We start from the raw sequence: 6,000 nt of genomic DNA, 5'->3' as shown, positions 1-6,000 counted from the left end.
ATGTCCCAATCTACTATTACTTATCTCTCTAGTTTGGGGTTAGATCATTGTCCTTTGTTATTTGAGGTTGTTCAAAGACAAGAAAAAGTAATTAGATACTTTAAGTTTCTTAATTGTTGGGTTGATAACCCCAACTTCTTATACATGGTCAAAGTTTACTGGAGGCAATCCTATATAGAGATTTCATATGAAGCTGAAAAGGGTTTCCAATACTTTGCGTAAGTGGTCAAAAAATGAGTTTGGTGATATTTTTGCTACTGTCAAGGAGTTTGAAGAAAAGGTACACATGGAGGAAGATGATATTTTGAATGATAACATGGTTTAAAATAGAACTAAGCTTAATTGTTTGCAGGCTGAATACATTAGATTTCTCAAACTTGAATAATCCATCCTTAAGCAAAAGATGTAGCTTCAGTGGTTCCGAGAGGGAGATGCTAATTCCAAGTATTTTAATGCTATTATTAGAGGAAGAAAAGGATGGTTGCTCATTCATAAAATCAGTGATGACCATGAAAATAGTATTGAAGGGGATGAAAATATTGTTAGGGCTGCTTGTTCACATTTTGAGGTTATTTTCATAGGTGAAGAAAAATGGAGAAATGAGCAGGTTCTTACTTGTATCCCCAGGTTGGTTTCACAGGAATGGTGGTAAAAGTGATTGTAAAAATCAAAGGTTGTCAAACTAAAATGTTGAATTACGGAGGTAGAGCTACTTTGATTAAATCTATTCTTCAATCTCTCCCAATTCATATTCTCTCGGGCGTGTCTCCTACTTCTACTATTCTTAAGTAAATTAAATGCTTGATTGGGGATTTTTTTTAAGGATGGAAGAAGGAAAAGAAAAAGTATTATTGGGCCTCATGGGAAACTCTTAGTTTTCCTTATGAAAAAGGTGGTATTGGTGTTAAAAACCTTGGTGATATTTGCTTAGCTTTGCAATATAAGCAATGGTGGACCTTTAGATCCAAGAAATCCTTGTGGGGTGATTTTTTAAGAGCTAAGTATTGTCAAAGATCAAATCCTATTAGCAAAAAATGAGATATCGATCAATCTATTACTTGGAAGCACATGATGATCAATAAATCTAAAGCTGAAAAATATATTAATTGGCACTTGAAGGAGGGAAATTGTAGTTTTTGATGGGATTATTGGCTTGGAGTTGGGCCTATTACTTTGCACAACAACTACATTCCAAGGCTTGATAATTCTATGATTTCAGACTTCCTTGTTGATGGTTTATGGAATGAAGAAAAGGTTAGACATCATGCACCTCCTTCTCCTGTTCACAAAATACTCAATACCGAGTTCACATATCAGGAAGGTGTAGTTGATCGGGCTATATGGAAGCTGAATTTTAGCGGAAATTTTTCTTGTTCTTCAGCGTGGAATTTGGTAAGGGAGAAGAAATGCAACAACTGGTCGGATTCTTTTATTTGGCATAAAAATATACCTTTCAAGATATCTTTTTTGTTGTGGAGATCTATAAGATATAATTTACCAACGAATAAAAAAATTGTTACTTTTGGGCATGAACTGGTAACTTGTTCTTGTTGCTATAGGGCGGGTCTTGATACGGTGGAGTATATTTTTGTAACTGGTGATTTTGATACACATATTTGGAGGTATTTTTCATCTTTTTGGGGCATTCAACATAATACCCCTCCCTTAAGAAATTTGTTGATGAAGTGGTGGATTCATAAATATAATAATGAGGTTCACAAACTTATTCTTCAAGCAACTCTTATTTTTTTCTGTTGGAATCTCTGGAAAAATAGGTGTGCTAGCAAATACGGGGGGAAAGAAATCTAGTACTAATAGAGTTAAATTTTTCATTATTAAGCAACTCCATATGCTGGTGACTACTGTTTATCCTTATATTTCATGGCCAAATAGTTGGAGTGTAACACCCCACATTTTCCTAGTGTACTCTAAGTCCTTATACATGAGTATTCACATATAATATTTCTAAAACTCTTATTATTTTTCAGTTTAGAGCCTACCATTGTGTAAGAAATTCAATTAGCTTTCCAACGATATAAAATTTACCCAAATCCGGTAGCTGGATAAGAAGTTATGGCGATTTTTAGTTTTAGTCGATAAACACTGTTATTTTGAAACTTAGCGCATCGCGAAGCCAGTATAAATAGAAATTATCATTTTTTAGTGAGGATCCGCGATTATGGCGCATCACGCCATAGCCCCAATTTAGAATTGTCAATTTTCAATGACCCTACGCGATACCACCGCGTCGCGATGAGTCCAGATTTTAGAATCAAAGGGGCACCGCGATTCCACCACGTCATGCCGAGCCCTCATTTCCCAGTCATTTGATTCTAGTGATACGACGCGATAGTGCCACGTCGCGCCAAGGGTGAAAATCAGGAATTTTTAGTTAATTCCGAGATTTAATTCCCAAGGGCTTTTAGGTTTTTTTCCCTCATTTCAGTCAACCTAAACACGTGATTAAAGCCTTAAATGCCCTATTATGCCATCATTTACTCACTCTTCTCAAGAAATTAAAACATTTTCTCCCTGATAGAAAAACCCTAGTTTCAAGAGAATTAGGAACAAGCCCAAGAACTCCAAGAAATTCATCCATTAAGGTATGTTAAATGTTCATCCATGGGTTCCTTTCACCCATGGAATCAAAGTATCCAATTTTAATCATAAAGTTATCATCTTTTCTAGATTCATGATTAATTGTGATTTTAAACCATGAGTCTCAATGAACTTCCATGAATATTGATTTTATGCCTTGTTTTAATGAGATTATCGTTGATATCAATTCCCACATGTCTCAATATTATCATTCTTCGAATTAACTCATGATTAAGTGTCATTGGTATTGAAATCATGCTATTATCTAAATTTTATGCTATTTTTCATGAGTGGATTAAACTATGAACACCAAGTGTTTGATAAAATGCCTACAAGAATGAATATTTGATAAAGGTTTTCATGCTATGTCCTCAAAGCTTGATATTATTTTACTAGTATTTCTTTTGAGTCCTAGGGGTATTGAATACCCAAAAACCATAGTTGTTTTAATTGTATAGTCTCAGTACATTACAGAATAGTCTTTAGATTATGCTATGAGCATTATCAGAATAGTTAGATATCAGTCATTAAACTCAGAAAAGTATAGTATCTCAGTGTAATTCAGTTGGGAGTAGGATTTATCACCGAGCGAGGGGAGGGATGGCGGCTTTCCCGTCAGATAGGTAGAGTCATTAGTAGTAGTCCCTTTTACTCCAGAACTACATGGCCAGCTTAGGATATGAGTAGTCACCCGTCAGATTAGGCTTGACTATCTGCAGGGGTCACCCGTCAGTTTAGGCTTGACACCCTTGGTCCTTTGGACATTATATTAGTTTAGTGGATCCACACAACCAGTGTTAGTACCCGTGGCACGGTATTAACTTTCTTCCAATTGGGGTTATAGGTTGGACCCCAATTAGCTCAGATTGGGGCATGTCGGTTAGATGATACCTCCCTCAATCTCAGATATAGTCTCAGTTACAGTCCCAGTTTAGTTATTCAGTCTTAGTGTTTCTTGATCATGGCATACGGATATCAGTATATTTTTTAGTACAGCAGATTACAAATTTTACTCAGTCCATGTTATATGTTTGGTCATGCATCTTCAGTGTCTACAGATTTTCATGTATTTTCAGTATTTTACAGACTTTAATACATGTTCAGTATCTATAGATTTCATTTTCTCTGGTCAGTATTCCATGCTTTACATGTACACTCAGATAGATCATTATTCCTATTCATGAAACCTTGCATTTTAGCCTACCTCATTTAGCATACCAGTATATTCAAAGTACTAATTGTATACTTTTATTTTACTCTATGATGTCTCATATCATAGGTGCTAACGCTCAGTTCTCGGATCACACCTAGATTCTCAGTAGCACAGTAGTTTGGGGCCTATCCCATCAACTCTCATTCAGTCAGTCTTAGAGGCTTTTCAGATACTACAGTCAGTTAGTTATCCAATTTATCAGTATTTTCTAGAATTAAGATAAATGTCTTTCCAAGATTTATATTTCATTTTGAATTCAGATATTAAAACCTTATGGCATTTCAGTTATTCTTCTACATTCATGAGTATATTATCCAGTGCTCATAATAGGTACCAGCTCATGGGTTAGCTTATGGTCCCTCGGGATTGTAAGCACCGTGTAATGACTAGGGGGTAGTCTCGGGATGTTACAAACTTAGTATTAGATCCTAATATTTTAAAGTGTCCTATGAAGTTTGAAAGCCACGTCGAGTAGAGTCTTGTGCATGGGTGTGTAGCATGCCACACTTATAGACGAGAGGTTACAAGGAATTTAGGAAAAGTTTCCCTTCTTTCAGTATTCATGTCGTGCGAGTGAGAATGAGATCGAGTTAAACTCTCAGTCTAGTCTATTTCCTCTTTTTATTTACAGAACATTCCTCCCAATAATAACGGAAGAAGAACAAGAACTCAGCCAGGCCTACAACCCGTCAAAGAAGATCCTTTGGATGAGTAGTCTCTCATGCAGAATTCAGGGATGCGTTTACTACTCTAGTGAACTCTGTAGTAGCACAGAATGAATGGCCATCTATAGTTCCAGCCAATCTATTTGCCAATACTGTTGCAACCAGAATTTGGGACTTTACCCAGATGAATCCTCCTTCTTTCATAGGGTCTAAGTCTGAAAAGAACCTATAAGAATTCTTAGATATGGTTTAAAAGGTAACGAATGATATGGGGGTGACATCTAGTCAGAGTGCTGAGTTGGCTGCATATCAATTGCAGGATGTAGCCTATACTTGGTTTAAGTAGTGAAAAGTTGATAAAGGTGTTGATGCAGGGCCTATAGAATGGGAAGAGTTTGCCACGGTTTTTCTAGATAGATTTTTCCATTAGAGTTGAGGGAGGCCAAGGTTCTATAATTTATTAACTTTAGGCAAGGAATAATGAGTATGAGAGAGTATTCTCCCAAGTTCACTCAGTTAGCTAGGTATGCTCCTCATGTGGTAGCTGACAGTATGTCCAAGATGAGTAAGTTTGTGTCTGGCATATCTGATAGTATGGTCAAGGAGTATAGTACCACAATGCTAATTAGTAAGATGGATTTGTCTAGGTTGATAGTCCATGCTCAATAGATAGAGGAGAAAAATATTAAGGAGAGGGAAAGAGGAAACAAGAGAGCTAGAGTGGGTAATTTTAACTTCAACCAGCCAAAGTCAGAAGGTGGTAACCGTCTTCAGTTTAATCAGAGGCTTGTAGCCCCAGTACCTTCTTTAGCCAGTGCCCCAGTACCCAAATTTAGAAATGACAATAGAAATAGGGCACCAGGCTCTAAGTCTTAGGTCAGTGTTAGCAGTGCTCATACCAATCCTTTATGTCAGAAATATGGCAAACACTATCAAGGTAAGTGTAGGGTAGGTAGTGATGTGTGTTTCAGGTGTGGGAAGCCTAGACATCAGATTCGAGAGTGTCGAGTAGTTGCTCAGAAAGGTAGGGATGCGTGACAACAGGGCCAGTCCCATCAGTCATCAATTCCATCCGGTCACCCAAATTAGCAGGGTGCCACTTCTAATGCTACCAGTGGTCAGTTTCTGAACAGATTATATGCTCTTCAATAATGCCAAAATCAAAAAAAATTCTCCTGGAGTAGTTACTGGTATTTTGTAATTCTTTTACTTATATGTTTATGCTTTACTAGACCCTAGAGCTTCTCTTTCTTTTGTAACTCCATATATAGCCGTCAATTTCAGAGTTAGTCCCAAAAATCTAGCAGAGCCCTTTTCAGTGTCTACCCAGTAGGTGTTGCCATTATAGACAGGCAGGTATACAGGAACTGTCCGATCACAATATCTCAAAAAGTTACCCTAGTTGATCTCATAGAGTTGGAGATGATAGATTTTAATATTATTCTCGGTATGGATTGGCTTCACTCATGCTATGCCTCAGTTGATTGTATAAATAGAATAGTTCATTTTTAGTTTTCAAATTAA

Source organism: Capsicum annuum, chromosome 3 (assembly GCF_002878395.1).
Source record: "Capsicum annuum cultivar UCD-10X-F1 chromosome 3, UCD10Xv1.1, whole genome shotgun sequence".
NCBI lineage: Eukaryota > Viridiplantae > Streptophyta > Magnoliopsida > Solanales > Solanaceae > Capsicum > Capsicum annuum.
Note: the sequence above shows the minus strand (reverse complement) of the source record.